Source organism: Parasteatoda tepidariorum, chromosome 7 (assembly GCF_043381705.1).
Source record: "Parasteatoda tepidariorum isolate YZ-2023 chromosome 7, CAS_Ptep_4.0, whole genome shotgun sequence".
Lineage (NCBI taxonomy): Eukaryota > Metazoa > Arthropoda > Arachnida > Araneae > Theridiidae > Parasteatoda > Parasteatoda tepidariorum.
This window is the reverse complement of record NC_092210.1, coordinates 11556989-11579205: the sequence shown is the minus strand read 5'-3', so window position 1 is coordinate 11579205 and position 22217 is coordinate 11556989.

Sequence of the window (22217 nt, the reverse complement as noted above, 5' to 3'; positions counted from 1 at the left end):
ATACAATTAAGGTATAAGGTTCAGAAATTAATCAGTTATGGTGCAAATTAAGACACATTTATGTACAAATAAGAAAGGAGGTACGTTAAAAATCATATTGCCGTTTTATTAGGTGGACTGGAGAGTAATGTCGTTCCGGTGCTTTGATATTTGTTAACTAGATTTTATTTTTAATCAATAATGTATTCACCCTCGTTAGCAACAATCATTCAATACCGGATCGAAAATGAATCGAAAAAAATGAATTGGTTTTTAAGACTAACGAATATTTAATGCGTCGAAGCGACATTACTTTCCGGTCCCTTCATGTATACAAATTCATTTATATCGTAATTCATGTCAATGTTCTGAAATATATTAATTATACTGCAATTTAAGACACCTTTATGGGTAGTTAAGAAAGAATGTACCACACTGTAAACAATTTCGGTTCAAAATACGGTAAATACACTGGCACTCAGACTGCCAATATTTTTTTTAACCGTAAAATGCAATTTTACAGAGGAACAAAAACATGTAACAAAAATTTGATAAACCATAATTTTTACAGTGATAATTATTGTGAAATCATTGAATCACTGTAAAAATTATGGTATAAAATTGTATGGTAGAAATGGACTTTAAGGATTCTGCACTCAAGGTGCCACTACTTTTTGCCGTAATTTGATCCGGAGTTTTTACTGAGTATAAGTGTTCTTTGCACATTGACTTGAAATTTTCTATAAAAATAAATTTTTTGATTTATAGGCGAAATGGGAAAATCAGGATTTTTAAAATTATAGGCTGTTTTAAACTGAACATTTTAACCCAAATATCTCAAAACAGATTTGAAAATCAAATACTACATATTTAACTGCGCAATTTCATATTACGAAGAAACTTTTAATGTTGTAATTATGCAACCACAGTTTGCTTTCTGAATGACGCAACCTAATTCCATCATCCAGTTATCAACCACTACACACTTCACTAAAATCTTTATTAATTTCGATTCGAAATACCTGAGGGTGTTTTAACAACAGCTTTCATCAAGATGCATTACCACAAAGTAATTTTCTCACAAGTGTATCATAGATTTTCTCTTCAAAATTACTTTATGAACTTCAAAAGCAATTAATAATTCTATTAGAATATTTGAAATGTTAAGTGATTTATTGAAATAGTGAATTTCATATATGATGATAACTTCTGAAGATATATCCTCTCACGTGACCAGTCTTGCATGATGTTCATAAATTCATATGCTTTGAAATTATTGACATTTTATATGCATGGCGAAGATGCTAGTTTAATCATTTGTCTAGTCTACAATATTCGACTGAGTATATGGGTTATGAATTGAAGTTTAATTATTATTTGATAGAATTAAAATGAATCTATTTTGTTGGCTTTTTAATGTTTGTGGCATGTTTTTACTTTAAATGGTTTTTTCGTAGTATTAAGAAATTTGAATTAATTCATGGTCATGAATTTAGTGATTTTTGGCCTAAATTAATGTCTTGTTGTGGTAAAGTTTTAATCTTAAGAAACTAGCTATTTATCTAATTAGTTATTTTTGTTATAAATCTAATATTGTTTGGGGTGAAATAAATGTTCTTTTTTTGGTGTAATTTCAATTTGTAGGAAAATGAATGTTAATTACCACGGTTAGAATTTTAATGCAATTTGGGAATGAATTTGAAAATAAATTGTTGAAAACTGTACAATATATAAGTAATTAAAATAGTTATATACATTTATACTGCGCATGCGTGGAAAAATTAAAATTTTTTAAAAATAATTTTATAGAGAATCGTATTTGGCATAAAATGAAAAAAAAAATCGATTTCAATAACTTAAAAAGTTTCAAGCAATTTTCTATGTAGTTTTTGCACTTTTTAAAAGAAACTCAAATTGAAAAGGGGTTTTCTAAAAATATTATTTTGTAAAATGAGACAAAATTAAGTAACATAAGATAATACCTCACAATAAACGTTCATGCACCGAAACATAATTGTATAAGAAAATAAAAAACTGGAAAAGAAAAAATATTGTTAAGGAGGATGATCCCCAACAATGCCGGCGTCATTTGTAATAAATTTTGTTTAATACTACAAAATGAAATTTGTGAAAAAAAAACTCTTATCATTTTAAGCTTTCTTTTAGAGAGTACGAAAACTACTAAACAATTTGCTTAAAACTTTTTAAAATTTTAAATAACATAAATTGGATTTTTTTATTAGTTGATAAACACGATTCACTTCAAAATTAAGTAAAAAAAAATTTAAATTTTTCCCGAGCATGAGCAGTACTACAACTTTATTTACTCATTTCTTTCGCAGTTTTAAGAAAAATGTTCTCAAAATTTGAAACAATATTTTTTTTATTTTTTTCAAACTGTTTCAAAAATTTGTTCAATTTTTTGAAAATTTTTAAAGTTATAGCAAGAAAATGTAAGGCAAACAAACTAGTTTTTATAAAAATGTCCATAGCTCCATAAATATTTAAGCTAAATTTACGAAATGGTGTGCAATTATCACATATAATAACAACCAAAATTGCTATATTTTTCATCATAGGGGTTAAAAAATACTTTTTTCCATTTGCTTCACCATTTGTCCACAGCTGAGAATTCTTAATAAGTTAGGTAAGTTTGCTTTCTTCTTAATTTCATCTTTATTTTTAAAGACCTACTGCAATTGGACAACAGTAAGTGCTTATGGATTTAAGCATTTTTATATTTATTATAATCTTAAACTTAATTAATAACATGTATAAATTTTATAACATTTTGTCCTAGTAAAAATATACTATGTATCATGTAATTTGCCCATGTCAAAAGTTTTAATAATCTATCTTGTAACTTTTATGAGTGAAATATTAATTATTGCTGCAATGAACTATGCATTTCATAGATTTTTTTCTTAGAGTTCATAACTTTAAACTTTTAAATAGTTTAGAGACATATGGAATTTCAATAAAAATATTCACGTACTTAGGAGCTTATCAACAAATGCAATAAATTTTCAGAAAGAATTTGAATATTTTTAAGAATCCCCAAATTTGAATGCTTGCGTGACTTTTATATTTGAGTTTTGGAATTCAATATGAGCAGGAAATATACGGCTCGCACAAAGTTAGATTTTAAAGAAAACTCTCCTTTATTTTAGAATGCCGAAACGAATACTTTTTTCCAAATTTTGAAGTATAAATAATGTATTAAAATAAAGAAAATCATGAAATATAGACTGTGTAAATGATATGAAATTTAAATAGTTTTAAAATTAATTAATTTTAATGAAATTTCTAGGTAAATAAGTTTAGAAATTTTAAAGTTGTACTTCATAATGACAAAGTAATCTTGCACAGTGCGCAAAAAAATAAACGGACCATCCTGAATAACTTTTTAACAAATGATTGAATTTTCACGTTCTAGGACTCAATCTCAATGGTTTGAAGGGGAAGTAAAATATGCTAATAAATTTGTACAGATGATATTTTAAATTACGAAGTCAGACAAAAACGTACTCTCTCTGAAGGAATATGCCACCTTTTCGACGAATCTCTGACCCCCAAACTGTGGGGGGTAGCCTCAATCTGGGAAATATGATCCCAGTAGTTTGATCAAAAGAGCGGTATAAAATTTGGATCCTTTAATATTAATTTTACTTTTTGCGTATTTCGCTTTGTATCAAGAAATATTTAAGTAAATTGAAAAATCTTCGCACGTTATTATAAAAGTTGTTCAGCCACAGATAATTCCACTCACAAAATAAATTTTAGAATGTAATTTTACATGGAAAAGAGAGAAAAACGAAGAAAATTAAGAATATTAATAAATTTTATTTACTACGCAAAAGCTGCAAGTATATAGAATTCATTAAATAAGTTAAAAATATAAAGAAAACATGGATAATAATAAAGATTAATGAAGAGAGAAGAAGAAAAATTATAAATAATTGTTTTTTATTGTTAAAATTGTTTCACAAGCTATTCTTTACTACGATTATTATTTTTTTTTTTATTCTTTTGACAGAAATCTCGAAGAGAGAATTAATCCATTAGTGTTCTTTGCTTTTTGTCGAAAATGTCAACTACTGGAAATTAACAAATGTCATGGGAAATGATGATGCATCAGCGGATCCATCACTCTGTCGAAAACTTTTCTTAGCTCATGATATAAAGTCTTTTCATCACGTATTAATCAGATGAAAACCGAAAGAGAAAAATCATTGCTGGAAATGTACAGTCCACAAAACAAGAAATAAATTGCCCTAAATAACTATGGATTTACTTATCAGATTTTCACACGCTACGCTTTATATTAAAGGTTTAATGGGGGCATTTTAAGTAGGTGAATTATTTGTTGCCGTAACTAAAAAAATCAGTGAAAAGATAAATTATTAAGTGGGTAAAATTAAAACTAAATGAAAAAAAATTGTCCCATTTATATAATAAAGTTAACTAGACCACTCTTTGTTTTTATTTAAAAGAACATTTTAACAGGATATTAATTGTTGCAATGCACTGACTGAGTTATTTTATTTTATTTTGGTTACCGTCGTTGAACAGCGGACTCTAATATTTGGGTTTGCGACTACAAATGTACAACGCCATATCCTTAGAATTTTAACCCACTCCAGAAGACAAGGAACTTTCTGAATCAAGTATTGGGAGAAATTTGCTTTCGTGGATTACTTCTTGATGGAACTAATCCGCATTTGCATAACATGGAGAAGAAAACCACGAAAACCTCCCGCAGTTAGACTAACGGCAAGGGGACTATAACCCATGATCCGTCTTCTACTGAGGATATTTTACGTCATGTACTGTAGTTGGTGCAAGCCGGATGCGGAACCAGCCATTGCTGCCATCGACCAGCCATCGCTGGGATTCAAATCCGGTTCACCACATTGGAAGGCGAACACTCTATCCCCTCAGCCATCACGGATCTTGACTGAAATATTTAGTGAATAGTCGAGACAGTTGAAAGGGATATAGACATTCGAATCCAAATCAGGTGTTCCAAGTTCGAATGTCAGAGGTAGCTCCACGAAACCAAGAATCAGTTTGTAAATGAATAAGAGGTTTATATATTTGTAATTAATCATATGGCAGTCAACGATTACTATTTGTTTTATTACTTAAGTGAACATATAAAGTAAGTAAATTTTTGCATTAACTAGAAAAAAATGTGATTGGAGAAACAAGTGGATGGATAAATTAATCAATTAGTAAATCAGTTTAAAAATAAATAAAAATTAAAATCTTTATGTTCCAGATAGGAAACAGCTATACGGCAAACCTTGCGACTTACTTTAATTGACACAATAAGGTTGATTAGTTAGTTATTATTCCTACGAAGCAGTAATGTTACAATTCTAAGATTATTTTTTTCAAGATTGAATGAAAATGAAAGCACCCATAAATCTTTGCAAAAAATATAATTTCGTAGCTTTTCTTACAATCCTTGTTTTTTTCTTATTATATTAAGGTTCGCAAACGCAAAATTTTTTAAATGATGATGTGTAGTGATAGATTCAATCTCGGTAAAAAAAGGGCTGTTTATACAAGCTTAGTGCACACCTCATAGAGCGTAAACTAGCACAGTTAATCTTTGCATTGTTCCAAACATACATTGTTTATTTGCTAGTCATTCCTAACTTTGTTGTGGTTTCATGATAAAGGTTTCATCTACCTTACAATGCAGTCTGGGGTGATATGAAAGTCAAAGGCCGCTATTTATTTTAGCATATTAAACAGGTTAATTAATTGTTACAGTGAGTGAAAAAATTAGTGAATAAGTTTGTAACTGATTGAAGATTTTATAATACATGTCCCAGATTAAAAGTTGATTTTTTATGAAGTTAAATATAAAGTTGATTTTAATGTCAGCAACAACCTTTATCACAAAGCTTAAAAAAGCTTATAAATAATTAGCAAATAAACCATGCAAGCTTAAAACAATGTTCAATTTAACTATAGTTTACCTGCTATGAGGTTCGCATTAAGCTTGCATTAAAAACTCTTTTCAAGATTAAATCTGTGTTTGCAAAAAAAGACACCTTTTGAAACCGATAATGAATCTTCAATTGCAAATCAATAGTAGAAAGCGTTTTAAAATTGAAGATAAATTCACCTTCTCAAGGTTTATTTTATAACCATCACTGAAACAAGGTTTATTTGCTCAGGCTTTTACGTACTTCTTTAACACTTTAAAGTGAAGGTTTGCCTGATAATTAAGTTTTCAGCGCTAACAAAATGTTGTAGAAGAGAGCCCAGATGAAGATAGAATAATAAAAAAAAAAAAACAAGTTTAAAGGGTAAAGCTAATAAATGACATTTTTTTGTAAAGAATTTTGCATGCCTTTATTCAATATTTAAGGAATCAGGCTTGCCATACTTATATTTGTACTAAGATTAAAAAAAGGATAAATTAGTTAACCTCTCTAGATCAATTAAGTGAAAATGCAAATACAACGTTTGCCATAAAGCTGCCTTCTATCTGGGATATAGCAGTGATTGTTTTCGATTTGTTTTATATGTTTTCATTGAATTTATTTTACTAACATTAAATAGCTCAAGAAATAGTATTTTTTTTATTCCTATTTAAATGATAAACTTGACATTTATTTTTCCTCAATAATATAAAATAAGAGAAAATTAAAATGTATAAGAAATTGTAAAGATAAGTAGGTAGGTACTTTATTTACGTTGCACTAGAGCTGCATAATGGGCTATTGGCGACGGTGCGGGAAACATCCCTAAGGATGATCCGAAATCATGCCATCACAATTTTGATCTTTTGCAGAGGGGATGGTTCTTCCGCTTTGGTAGCCCGATAACCTGAGCACCAAGTAAAGCACTTTACGGTAGAACAGTTCAACGAGGACCGATGCACTATACCATCGGTCCCTATTCAGGCTGATCAAAGTGGTGACTAGGACTGGGCGATACATCGATGCATCGGAAAAAATCGATGTTGTTCAATCATCGCCGATCCGATGCTTAGACTGGCCTCCTTTTCGAAACATCGTGAATTCCGATGTGAGCACGATGTTTTCCGATGCCAGGTTGACATCGATGTTTCCCGATGCCGCGAAGCACGATTCTCCCTCTCCAACATCGATGTTCGCAAGCACGCGCGATGAGCATTCCCCCCCCGATCATGCGGCGACATCGATTGTCGTGACGATATTTTCCCCTATGTTTCTTCCTTCGCGATGCATCAAGTAACGATGTGCTCACTCGATGATTTCCGATGTGACTAGACGATCTTTCCCCTTGTGTTTCTTCCTTCGCGAATTGTCAAGTAACGATGTGCTCACACGATGATTTCCGATGTGACTATAACTCATCGCCAATGAAAGATGAAAAGGTGCTTTCTTCATTTCGTGTAAATCCAAGAAAAGAAAGTGATTCTCGGAGGATTATTTATGTTTTGTTATTTGACAATACTTTGAGATCATTTTTGTCTTGTTGAAGAAACGATCGTCTGTTTCGATAAGACTTTTTATTTATTTACTTTTTTACCTATTTATTTTTCTTTGTTAAATCTGAAGAATTGCATTCCCTCAATATGGATAAAATGTTTTCATTAATAATTTTATATAAAGCTGCAATTTTGCATAATGACCACGTTTTCAATTATTAAAAAATGATTATTATTATTGTTAGAAAATATTAAAAAAAAAATCTAATATTTTTGCAAAAAATCTTTGCAAACGAGGTTTTGAACCGACAACTTCTCAAACGCAAATTTTCTTTTTAAGACAGTCGTTTCGTTTTTATTTCTTTAGCATTTTCTTTTTCGACATGACTGCTTTTTGATCTTTCTTATTTATAACAATTTTAATAAGAGTGTGCAGTTAAATTTTATTTCCACGAAATATAGTTTATCAACATAATAATACATTAGGTCATCAATAATTTTGAAAATAAATTTTCAAATAATTGATTTTTACAATATTGAAGCCATAATAATTTCCATAATATCCTTTTTCAGGAAATTTTGTTTTTATGCTGGTTTTTCTCAATTTCCTCAATTATTGAAGGTTACTACCTTCAATAAATTATTGAAAGATATTCTTCAAGAAATTCTGGAGAATGAAAGGTCAAGAGGTTATGCGCATCGGCTGTTCTAAGTTTTCTAACTTTCTCAATCCATATGTATATTTTTTTTTATCTTTTTCTATTAAGTTTTTTATTTTTCTGTTTATAAAGATTTTTAAATTGTTGGCTCAATGCACATTTAAAATTTTATTTTTATAATTGTATCTATTTTATTTTTACAGTTGGCTGACATAATTCGTTTATCCAAAGATAATTTTATGTAAAAATGATTTTAATTAATTTTTTTATTAGTAATAGTCGAAAAAAGTTTGAATTGTAAGGTATACAAATTTTTTTTAAAAATATAACTTTTTATTTTAAAATAAAAAAGTTAAAAGAAATTAGTTGAATAGTTTCTGAAAAATAAATTTAAAAAAAATCAGACTTTTTGAAATCCAATTATGAAGTCAACAGTAATTTTTTTTTCATGCACTGCACTCTATCCACAAATATCAAATATTAATTGCTAAAATATCCATGTTAAGATAAATTTATTACAATATGAGAGCTGAAAAAATGCACCAATTTCTTCTAATTTTATTTTCTAGAAAAATTATTTCTTAATGTAATAATTTTTTAATGTGTTTTTGTCTAAGATACCTAACCATCTTTAAGAATGTTGAAAATTAACGATAATTTTTGTTGGCTAAGGTTGAAATACTATTTTTTTTTTTTTAATTCATCCTTAAAGATAATTTCTCATTTTTTTTAAGCTGCATGTAAAATTTTAATGAATTATTCGTTTCACTAGTTAACTATTTATTCAATACCCTCTTTCTTTACTTTAAAAACTTCCGATTGTTTTCAGAAAAGTTTGAAAAGATGTGTTTTATTTAAATTGAAAAAGACAGTCTATCGAATTATTTTAATACAAAAGAAGAAAATAATCAATTTACTAAACATTGATATACCCGGATATAAAGTCATATATTTAATTTACTCCTATCTTTACTTTTTTCTCTTATTGATTATATAACTTTATTGAAATTAAATACCTATAAAATGAATATAGTTCGTATAATGTAAATTTGATGCATTTTGGCAGATTTTCACTTTTATAAATTTTTTCTGAATATCCCCCTTGAAATCTTACTCTCCTTTTTCCACAAACACACAAAGTTTAAATTCTAAAAATCTAATATATATATTTAAAATTTTAGATTTAGTCTTACTTTACAGTAGCAACAAATAAAAAAAAAAGTAAAGGTGTGCAAGAATGCAAAATTTGGCAAAACCAAATGTGAAATAGTAATGTGACATCGCGATGTATCGAAACATCACGATGTTTGAGTGGCGATGCATCACGATGCTGAAATCTTAACATCGCCCAGTCCTAGTGGTGACCCATCCATTTACTGACCGCAGCCAGTGATGCTTTAGTGCTCCACTGAGAACGGTCAGTCCACTGCACGGTCAGTCCACTGCATTACATGAAATTGTCAAACTTCAAATAAATACACTGATTGAGTCGTCACTTTATATTTATTGTGACGTATATTAATAAATTAGAATTGATGTTTTATTTGGTTCTTTGTGAGTGGTGGAATAACTTTTTTAAAATTGGATTGGTTTTCAAAATAAATGAAAAGGGTTATTTTTGTCTCATTGAAATATTTATGAAATTTCAAAATTTTCATAAATACATCGAAATGAAATTTTTTTTATATACCATCCATTCTTATGTAAGATCGAAATAAAACTATAACTTTTATCTACGACATCAAAAAGTCAAATTTGGAATATCTATCACTTTTGAGACGTCAAATAATGGTTATCTAGGCAATTCCGATTTTTCTTTACCATCACATAAATTCAAAAGTTATCTGGAAAACTTCAGTAAACTCATTACAATAGCTAAATTAAAGATGACATTTTATTCAATACATTTCCCACAATCTCATTCATTTGGAAACAGCTTTCGAAGAGTTTAGTTTCTTTCTCTCTCTCTCTCCTTGTAAGTGAAAGGAACACGCTAGTTTCAAGTGTCAAAGAAGGAGTTTTCAAAAGGTACAACTAAAAGCATGTCATTGTGTATTAAACGAAAATTTAAGAATCGAGTCTGATAGCGTTTTAAAAGACTTTTTGAGTTGAAAAGATGACACTTAAAAAATATGAATGAAAAGTTATTAGCAAAAGATAGAGATCATTTCTTTACCGACAATAAATTTCTATATTATGATTTTCGGAAAACAAATACAAAAACTAGCACTGTGCTTTTTTTTTAAACAAAATAGTTAAATGGAATAAATGTTGATTGATATAGAAATTGTAATAGAAGATTGCAATAGAAATTTGTTTTTCAATTGATATAAATAGTTATGAAGTTCGCTGATAGGTGGTAATGTACTTTCTATAAGGTACAAAAACGATTCTTTTAAAGTATATGCGCTTGTTTTATGAAGCTGTTTAAAGAAAGTAACTTGTTACATTAAAGTTTTGATAAAAAGGTGGAGAACTTGTTACTTTAATTCTGCGTTCGATAAGGCCGTTCCGACTCTATCATTAAAGTATAGCTTGTAAAAGTGTTTTTAAGAAAAGTGATTGTGCGGCAAGATCCCCGTTATTTTATTAAAGCATTTTATAATTACCATATCGTTTTTTTTTTTTATCAAAGCAACTTAAAATTTGCATATCATTTTTTTCTTATCAAAGTAAAACTAGTTAAAGCATCTTAAAATTAAATCTTTTAATGTAATCGATTTTAATTTCTCATGTCGACTACTGCGCCATCTCTCGGTTAAATTTTAACTACTTTTCTTTCACAGAAAATTTTGATTCTTTTACATAAACAAAGATGAAATTTTTAAGTTATTTTCATTTTTCTTTTGGCCTTTTAGTCTTTTGAAAGTTTGAGTTTAATTATAATTACCCTGCGCAGATTAAGAGTTGACATTAGAGAACACGACACAAAAGCATTCCCAAACACTTTCGAATAGAATTTATATTTTTACTTGACAATAGATTATACATTTTTAAATTTTTCTTACAAAATAAACTCTCATCCTTTTATATATACTAAGAGGAAATATTGAGTTATTCTGAAAAGTGGTTCTTTTTTTTACAGTCTTTCGGAAGTGCATTTTTAATTATAATCACTTTGTACATATTAAGAGCTGTCATTTGAGAACACGACACAAAAGCATTCCCAAATAGTTAAAAATAGAAATTAAGTCACTAGAATATAGCAAAATTTACTATGTTTATCTTTTTGGAGCTATGATGAGATCAAAATCTCGGTATTTTTTACCGGAGTGCTTTGGTAATGATTTTGGTGAAATTAACAATAAAATATAGTTTTTTTTAACAATATATGAATGTTTATTGTACCATATGTTTCGAAGTAAATACTATAAAATTTGGTATCATTCAGTAATTTCATCATGATACTTTAGAGCAAGGCTTAAAAATCATTTATTAGGTTAAATTTACTTTTCAGTTTTTTAATTATTATTGAATATGTAGTAGTGTGTAATGGTGGTGCCACCTGTTGGAAGAGTAACAAAAGTCACGAATTCGAATTGAATTTGAATGATACTGATTTTCTTTCCTTCAAGAAAGTAAAAAAAAAAAAAAAAGTGGAAAATAAATTAAAATTACGCAAATTATTACTTTCTCATTTTAAAAAATTTTTCTGCTAAAATTCTGAACTATAATTTTGCGAACCAGAATTTTCGTAAAATTGTTGCCACGAAGGGAAAAAAATTACCAAATAAAGGTTTCAAATATTATCATTTTAGTTTTTTTTAAAATTTTATTTTTTGAACCAGAATTATGATTTTTTTACCAGAAATATTATTACCAAACAGTATAATTTTACCAGAATTTCTTCTCCGTGTGAGCAATATCTCACTGATTATAAACACCTATTAACAATATCGAGGTTAAATTTCTTATGATATATTTTCAACCCAGACATAACTCATTCAATAACATAATACTTTTTATAAAAAAATTGATTGAAATTTTGTTTTATTAAAATGCATTTAAACACACTATTCAGAAATAATTAATTTAATAATAAAAGAAAAAAAAACAGAAGATGTATTAGTTTGCTGAAAGGTAACGAAACCGCTTTAAACAAATTGTTTTATGAAAAATATTGTATTTACTTGATACGTAAAAATACGTAAATCTTCGGGGGAAAAAATGCTGCCAATGTTTTTGTCGTATCTGCAAAATAATGGTATTCCATGGGAAACATTTTTCAAATGTCTTTCCATAATTCGTAAAAATGTCAACAAAAATAACTAAACGAAATAAAAAACAAGAAAAATAACTATTCAAATAAATAATAGCGAACAAAGATAGGTTGAAAAAGGTTTTTAGAGTTTTTATTTTTATAATAAATCATGGCTGTAGAGAAAGCTATTCTCTCATGGGATGTATTTCCGACTCAAATATTACATAAAGAAAAGGAAATCAGAAATAAATATAAATAAATGCCTTAATAAATGTAGTTGAAATACATAGAAAAGTTTAATTTATGATTCCATTAAATTTGTTTGTTATCTTACCTACTTTTTCCTGAAAACAATGAAAAATTCGGGTAATTTATTGTGTTTGTTAAAAGAAAGCAAATGTTTAATTTATTATCTGTTCTAAACTCTTGTATTTATATTAGGCAGAAATTTTCAAGTTTATGAGAATTATCTAATATTTAAGAAAAACAATTCTTTGTTTGATGTACATAACAGGTAGAAGAGACAGTCTAAGTTTAAAAACTGTAAAAACACGTGCAAAATTACACGTGCACGTATTAACAAAAAAATATATATATATTCTAAAAATTCATACCGTTTTTATATGCAAGGAAAACTAGTTACTTATTTTTATTATATATATTGTACAAATATATTTTAAAGGTGTTTTAATTTTGTAAATAATATTATAAAATTGAAGATGTTCTTTAAAATCTACTAATAAATATGTCATTTTGTGTGTATTTTCGGCACCGTAGTTCGCCATATTTGGATACCTGAAAGTTACGTCATCGTAGGTAAATCACGGCATTGGTCGATTCCGAAGCCAATCAGGTTTGACACACACGCCTAACATTACTTACAGGTAATCAATTAAATATGATTTGAATCATATGGCTAGGCATAAACACTTCACTTCTTCTAGAGTTGTAAGCATACAATGGAATTCATGCAAGCAGGTCCGGATTTAAGCTTGGTGGGGCCCTAAGCTACTGAAAATGATGGGGCCCTTATAAGTTCAATTCCATTTATATACACCTAAAGTAAACTGCCACTTTGTTGAGTTTTAAGATTATATTATTAAAATTTTGATAATATTACTTTATTTTGAAATATATTAATTGTGATGAGACTATTATGTAGAACCTTTCTTTCATTGCACATATTTTTTGAACGAGGATAAAAACTTACAAAAGAAACACATTTTAAGCACAGAGTAAAAATTTGGTGTGCTGGGCCACTATATATTTAACAGAGTTTTCTTTTTAAAGATTCATTTTGAATATATTTTATTTGCAATTTTTAATGATTTTTTCGCCAATTTTTTTCTCAATTGTTTTTTCTTTACGTTACAAAATCTATAAGACTTATAAACAGGAAATTTGAATGTGCATAGAAAATATGCAAAGAGTTAGAGAGAAAACAAGAAAATACAATTTGATTATTAGTTTCATTTTTTTTTATAACCGCCGTTGAACAACCGACTCAATTTTGAGTTTACGCCCAATCAACCAGGCTATCCCGGCCAAATTTATTAGTTTATTTTTAAACAGTCATTGCACAGCCGACTCAATTTCAAGTTTACGACTACTAATATTCAACTCCGCGGCCATGTCATTTTCAACCCAATCCGGGAACTGCTAGATTAGTACCCAGAGGTATTTATTTGCTTTGAGAACTTGGAGGATTTTGTGACCCTGACAGATTTAACATGCACCAGTTACCATTTTATGCATGGGTATTCTTCTGCCGGCTGGATTCAAACTCCCATTCTCACGAACACGAGTCCAACGCCCTATCAACCAGGCTATCCCGGCCGAATTTATTAGTTTATTTTATAACAGTCATTGCACAACCGACCCAATTTCCAGTTTACGACTACTAATATTCAACTCCGTAGCCTTGTCATTTTTAACCAAATCCAGCAGTCCCTGGAGCAGGTGAGCCGTTATGTTAATAGTGTTTGTAAAAATAAAAAGAACATTTTGTAAGCTGATATTATTTAATTGATATTTATATTGAAAATATTTCCTCATTATTTTTGCTTTCTTTTTAATTATTTTAAGTACATTTGTTAAGTTTTAGTGCAAGAAAAGAAATTGTCATTATTTATGTAAATTTTTGGCTTATATTTCTAAGGATTTATTAAAGGGTCTATTAAATATCAGAGAGAATAAATGTCATACGGGTTTAAAGTATCAGCTCTGCTCTTGATGGTGGATAGTGGCTTGGATGTGAAAGAGCAACTGTCCCGGGCATCCAGCCAAAACGAGCATTCAACATATTAATGGAACACACTAAAGCTTTATATCAATTAGCAATTAGTTTTAGACAATTACAATTGTAGAATAATTATCTTATTATAGAATGAAATGTTTTAAAAGACAAATATCTGTTAATGTTTAACATTTAATCAGCGAAAAAACAGAATCAATATTGAAATCTAACGAATTTATTATTTTTATTTACTGATAAAGTTTGTGACAGAAAAAAAAATTAAAGCCTGAAAAATTTCAGAATTTTTGATACACCTTATAGTTACACTATTCAATCAAATAGGTTTCGATGTCTTTCATCCCGGTCTCATTAGTGATTCAGCATATTTCGATATCATTTTTGTTTCGTTCTTACTTAATATTAATTTGTTTGCAACAGTTAATTTGTACACCTCTTTTACTACATTTTCGAGGAGTTTAAAAATATATTACTGAGGATTTTAAATGAAATGAACTTTGCTTTTTTTGTATGCCTCTTTTATTACGTCATCACACCCACACGCAATAACTGTCTACTCTAAATAATGCCATATAGAATAAGATAGCAAAACAAACGTGTGTAGTTATTTCAATTCTTATTCAAAAGTATTAGTTAATTTTTTTTTTAAACTGACAATTTCTGTCCTTTTTAGATATTATAAAGTGCTATTTAAAATTGTTGCATATCACATGAAAGCATTAAATATATCATTTGTACAATTTTAAAGTAAAATAAAAGGGAATTCTGATCCTTAGAAACAGATATCAAATTGTCTGATGATCGAATGATGGGGCAAAAAAAAACTTTTTTACCTCTTAAACTGAAAAATTGTTTATTTATAAATAATTTATTAATACTCAAATTGATTTATATTTATTATGTCATTTATTTATATTTATTATGTCCGACAATGTAAAAAAGAAAAAAAATGCATTTTGGGCTTCTGAGGTCCCCAGCCCCGTATAAAACTTTAAAAAAAAAAGAGAGGGGAAAGTAGGATCTGGAGCCCTTGTCATCTCGGGGCTCCAAACTACAGCTTATTTAGTTTATACGTAAATCCAGCCTTGCCTGCAAGTGACATAATGTGGGTATCTCGATCCTGATTGGTTGTTGGAACGTTGTATTTGCTTACGTTTTCACCTGTTCATTCCATTCTATTACGAGTAAGTCAAGTCCAATTCCTTATGTGACACATTCTATTTTCTTTCACAAAGATTCTTTTACAAAGCTTTCAATTCTTTCACCATATATTTCTTACTTAACGCAAAGACAGCCACGAAGACATGTAGCAAACAAACTAATTATGCATGGAAGTTGCCAGATACGCATAACAAAAATATATCGCGATTAGAATAAAATGCATAGAGAAATAATAAATCCAGGTTATGTGAAAGACATAGAAGATAAATAATTATATTTTAACGAATTCAGTTTGCGATTTAGCGTTGTATTTAATTAACTTCACGTTAATTAACATTCTTACTTACGTGGGGAGACTTAGCACAACTTTAACACACCTTTTCGTTTATAAACAATCAGCTGGCGGTGAGGTCATTGGTGACGCGTAAAGGTATCAGTGATTGTCTTCTTCCCCAGTTGAAAGTACCCAATTCAATCGTAATTTTTACGTAAATTGTTTACCCGGGATAGACTGGTTGGCAGGGTGCTGGTAGTGAATGGTGACTGGTGCACGTTATGTCTGTCGCATCACAAAGTACTCCATGCTCACATAACAAATTATACTTCTGGGGGTAATGAATTGGAGATTGATCGTTCTCTGGTTTCAGGTCAAAATTACGATCTATAGATGAATGTATGGGTGTATAAATGAATCCGCCTTATAAACGAGTGTGACGAATGGTCGTGGTAGAACTCGAATTCTTGGCCATAGATGGTGCCATTGGAAAACAAGAACAATTGCATCGCTTGCCTTAATTACCTAAGACAAGAACAACGTAAATTGCTTTGTTTAGAACCTTTCTTGCACCGATTTGTGATATACTAAATATAAAGCTCGCGAAACTCAAATAAAAGCGAAAATAAAATGCCTTGTAGATAATTGCGAAAAAATTTCACACAATTTCAAGCATCGATCGAAAATGAAATCGACGCTTGTTCGTCACCCGAATAAATATTAAAGATTTGTCAATTGCTATCAACTTACGTAAACTAGAATCCTGATATAAATTATCCGATTAGCTGACTTATTGAGAAATAAAATTTGAATACCATTGAGCTAACCGTGAGAGATTTCCAGCATGAGGTTAACAAGGAGAAAGTTTCATTACTTCACTTGATTTCTCAGTGGTATTCAATATTATACAGACATACGGTGTGTGGCGCTTGTTTATTTTTCTCAGGGTTCACTGTAAAAAAATCCGGGTCAATCTATATTTATCTATTTTATAATCTATTTTTACGGTAAAATTTTATACCGTAGTTTCTACTGTTACATTTATTTAATTACAGTGATTCAGTGATTTTATAGTAAATACCACTGTATAAAAAAGTACCATAAATCAGATTCGTTGTTTCATAAAATTTTAAAAAATTCTGTATTTGTTCCGTAAAATTTCCTTAAAATAGATTTTAGGGTTAAAAGTACCGAGAATCAAAGTGCCCGTAATTTTTCACCGTAATTTGATTTGAAACTTTTCAGAGTGTAGACAGTTTATTTATAGACATTATAAAAGGAAATAATTTATAAGATACCAAGAATTTTTAATTTAAATAATTTTAATTTTTTAGATATTTAAAAACCCAACTTAACATCAAAAAGAGTGACTTTTTTGGTGAAAAATTACTAAAGATTGCAACCAACGATTTAGCAACTTTTCAAGTTAGAGATGTAATAGTAAAGCATAACATAATGTTAAATTGCCTTTAAAAAAACATTTAGTATAAAAAAATCTAAAACTATTTGATTTCATTAAATAAATTAAAAATATTTTTTTTTCTAAAGTTCAAAGCTATTGTATGTTAGAAAAATATTTTTATTACTCATTAAAAGTTTCAAAAATTGATTCAATGACTTTTCAAAACTTATTAAATGTTTGAAAATTAAATTTAACAATGAATTTGTTTTTTCTTCTGTTCTTTTAAAATCATTTACTCCATTGTTTTATATGCAGAGTTGTGATTTTAAAATATTAGCTTCTTTAATATGGTGAAATACGCAAAAATTGAAATTAACTATAAAGGGCACTTAACTAACTTACATTTATCTTTCACACGTTTTCTTCCTTTATTGGGGAAGATAGGGCCATGCTTTCCTGGTAGCGCATATCCCCCTACTTAGTTTGTGGAACAAAAATTCAGATTCTTAAAAAAAATGTAGTTATGTTCAGAGAAAGTTTGTTTTTGCTCCTTATTTCGTAACTTGAAATATCGGCTGCACTGTTTAATTAAACTATTAAGATTGAATCTTTGTACGAGTAAATCATATTTTTAGAGCAAAAGTTATTAAGGTGTTCGCTTTTTTCTGGACCCTGCACGTATCAGTAATATTTTTAAGGGTGAGTAAATGAAGGATAGAACAATTTATACAATTAATATGAAAATGAAATAAAATTCATTTGAACCCTTTGACGCAGAATTTTTATTAAACATATTTTACATACTTTTTTCATTGTTTTGCAATAATTTAGGTCAAAATAATGGAAAAAATATTGTATTTAGAAATGTAATAATTTATGGTCATGAAATTCAGCCTGAAATACATGTTTCTTTTTTGTGCATTAAAGTTAGAACATTCCGAACTCTGCTCACTTACAAACAATAATTTTTCAAGTTTGCGCATATTTGCAGTTACTTAGATTTAAGCGAAACAGTTACTTATTATTGAAATTTCTCTGATTTATAAAGTCATTATTAATGAATTTTTAAATTTGAATGAATTTTTTTAAAAATTAAAGTTTTTTGACTGTCTATTTTGGTACAGGTATAATTCCTATAATCTAGCAGATTTTTCAGTTGCTATATATAATTAAAAGATGCCAAAATATAATTTTGCTTGTAGCGAGATCTGGAGAAAAAATGTATAAAATGTACACTTTTGTCCTATCTGTATCAAAGGCAGACCAAATGTAAAAATAATTCATTTTATTTTTATTAAAATTTATTTTGCGTTAAATACTAAACTTAACCTTAAAATTTCTTAATTGACGGAGAACAAAATCATAGGCGAACATTAATCATAATTCCGTTTCACAAAACAAATAATAAAGAAACAATTACGTAGCATAAGGTATTCTTAAATCGTCGAATTCAGGCGATTCTCATAATCCGTATAACTGATTTCCATTATTTTTTGTAGATAGCTCTTTTATTACCAAAGATTGCTTTCCAAACATACATTTTCTTTTTATTTTATTTTTAAAGCTGGAAATAGTATCATGCATTGGCGATTTTATAGGGGCCAAAATACCATCGGCTACAATTTTGGAGCTTGTCCTGAAGCAGTAAATCGCGTAATAATTCTCTTTTTTTCTAGTGAGGTCTTTTTTTGCCTTTTGAGAAAACCATCAGAAATCCATTACCGAAATAAAAGCATAACTTTTTAAATTGTAAGTTCAGTAAACTGGTATTTTATGGTTGTATTTTAGCTCATTTTATTGCTTGGAATTCAATATATTGCATTATTTAGATTGGGAGGAGAAATTTAAAAATTCTTTCAATTGATCTTAGTTCCAGACTTTTTCAGTTCCGATTCAAGTTTACAATTACGATCCTTTCATTTAAATAATCGAATCTTTAAACGAAAACGAGGAAATTATCTAAGAAAATACTTTTTTTATACTCTTTTAACTTACAATAATAATAAAAAAATTTAATTTTTCTACGATGAAACCTTATGCTTCTGATGCTGCATCACATGTGCATCAGAATTTTAAGTCTGTTGCTCTTAACTCAGCTTAATTAAATCATTTCATTTTCCCCACGATGGCATTTATTTTTTGAGTCAGTGACTTATTTTAAATACATAGTTTCTTTTAGTCTAACTGCAGTCGAATAAGGTTTTTCTGATAGAGATAGTCAATTTAAGCGCCATTTACGACAATTCAACATGGTGACCCTTTTCTGAAAAGAAAAACTTTTTCTAACCAACGTTACACTACCAACAGATGAGCCGTAGGTTTATTGCAATTTTAAGGTGTAAGAATTTGTGATGTTATGACAATTCATTTTATGACAATTCAGCACCAGGTGTGGTGACCCTTTTCAGAAAAGAAAAACTTTATTTAATCAACGTTGTACTACCAACAGATGAGACGAAGGTTTATTGCAATTTTAAGATGTAAGGATGTATGATGTTAAGACAATTCAGCACCAGACATGGTGGTCCTTATTTGAAAAGAAAAACTTTATTTAACCAACGTTGCACTACCATCAGATGAGCCCAAGGTTTATTGCAATTTTAAGATGTAAGGATGTGTGATGTCCCTTTTTAAATTTTCAATAATCTACATAGAAAAAAAAGCATGGTCAATAATACCAGAATATGGTAAATCTTATCGTGTTTCTGGCTCTATGGGAACTTCAAAAAGTTTGGTAACTTTCACCGCAAGCGCTTTGGTAATGATTTTGGTAAAATTAATAAAATATGCTTTATAAAATGTTAAAAAAATTGGTAGACGTGGTGAAACTTGGTTATTTTATCATGATACCTTTGGGATTGTCATAAAATCATTTACTTTTTAGTATTTTTTATTTTTTTTACTAAATGTGCGGGAAGCCGTTACCGAACAAGCGAAATAACTACCAACAATGTATTTTAGCCTTATTACCACTAGAAAAGATATTACTATACAAGTATGGTAACTTTACCAAAACTTTATTCTCCTATACACTAATTAAAAGAAAATAATTTTGTTCAGAAGTAAGCAATTATTTACCTATTCGCTTTTATTAGTGCAAGAAATAAATTTCCTTTAAAAAGATTAAAAAACGTATTGATACCTATTTAAAGGTGTTTGGTTAGTAGTTTTAGCTTTTGTAACCAATCACTTTTGCTCAATATGGGTCCTATAGGAATAGGCACCGAGGGACCAATATTGGGATGTCTAGATTTTTAAATATTCGTCCTAGAATGGCCTATATTGGCTCTACATTGGCCAACATAGAACCTATATTGGCTAAATAATGGATATAAAATATCGGATGATTCTGACAATGTTATATAGGACCGATATCGGTTGTAAAGTGGCTGTAAAATATCGGGTGAATTGGAAAATTCTATATCGGGCCAATATCGGAAAATTAACGGCCTTTTGAATCCTTATTGAGCCAAGATTTATGAATATTGGCTCAATGAGGACCCAAGTTATTTTGCTGCTTGGTTAATAGCTTCTGAAATTGCAATTATTATCGGGTCGCTTTTACAACTAGTCACTTTTGGTGAAACATATCTCAATTTTTAATAGCATTTTTCTTTAAAATTGTTAAGAAAATATTTAAAAGCACCAAAAATAGACAAATAATATCTTTCCATCAAAAATTAAAAATTAATACTTCAGAGAAAATCCCTCACCTCTGCATAAATCGAAATAAACATTTATTTTGAACAAAAGAAACGTAGTTTTAAGTAATACAAATAAAAAATATTTCAAATTTTTAGCTCGAATCTTGTGCCTAGCCTCATTACACTATCCTCATCAATTTTCAAAATCTTACATTAATAGCTTCTGAAACTGCAATTTATTATTATCCGGTAGTTCATTATGAGGACGGGAAATATACATATAAAAAATAATGTCTGTTTTAAATTGGCCATTAGTGAAATGCTTTCGACAAAAATGAACATTTAACGAGCACAGCTTCCATTCCATAGATTTATTACTTGAGTCCATGTGAAACTTCATCTCCCAGGCTTATCTTTTAAAACGCTAGTTTTTTTCATTCCACACAGAAACTATCTGAGCATGAAATTTCGTTCGTAAAGAAAGTTCTCATTTAAATATTTTGAAAATATTTTATGTTTCCTTCTCTTAAGCCATTCATTCAGAAAGAGTTTTTTCAGTTTAAAAAATGCAGTGAATATGTAATGTATGATCTTAAAGTATTATTGGTAATAATTTTAAGAATATTTATGAAGAACTGAAAGATAAAATTCTGAAAAAATGTCTGTAAGATTAGTTTCAATTAAGCAAAAGTAAAAATGACACCGGAGTATAAAAGTGTAATATTTTTTAATAATTCATGCACTGAGAAAAAAAAAACTACCGGTATATAGTACAATTTTATATGTTTCTGGTTCTGGCTCTACCAACACCAAAATATTGGTAAATTTCACCGAAGCGCTTTGGTAATGAATCTGGTAAAATTGACAATAAAATATGTATTTTTTCCTTATAAATTTTTTCTACCATATCCTTGGTAGTAAATGAGCAAAAATGTTGTGGTATTTGATAATTTTATCACGATACATAGCATATTTAGAACATGGCATATTTAGAACATGACATACTTAGAACATGGCATAAAAACCATTTATTCGGTCAAATTTACTTTTCAGTGTTGCAATTATAACTAATTAAAAGGAATAGGGTTACAGTTCAGCAAGGAAATATTGGAATAACAATAATTGTAAAAGTGGTATAATAAGAATTTTCAAAAATTTAGTTATAACTAAAGAGTTTTATAGTTTTCAGTCAGTAATAATTAGGAGTTTAG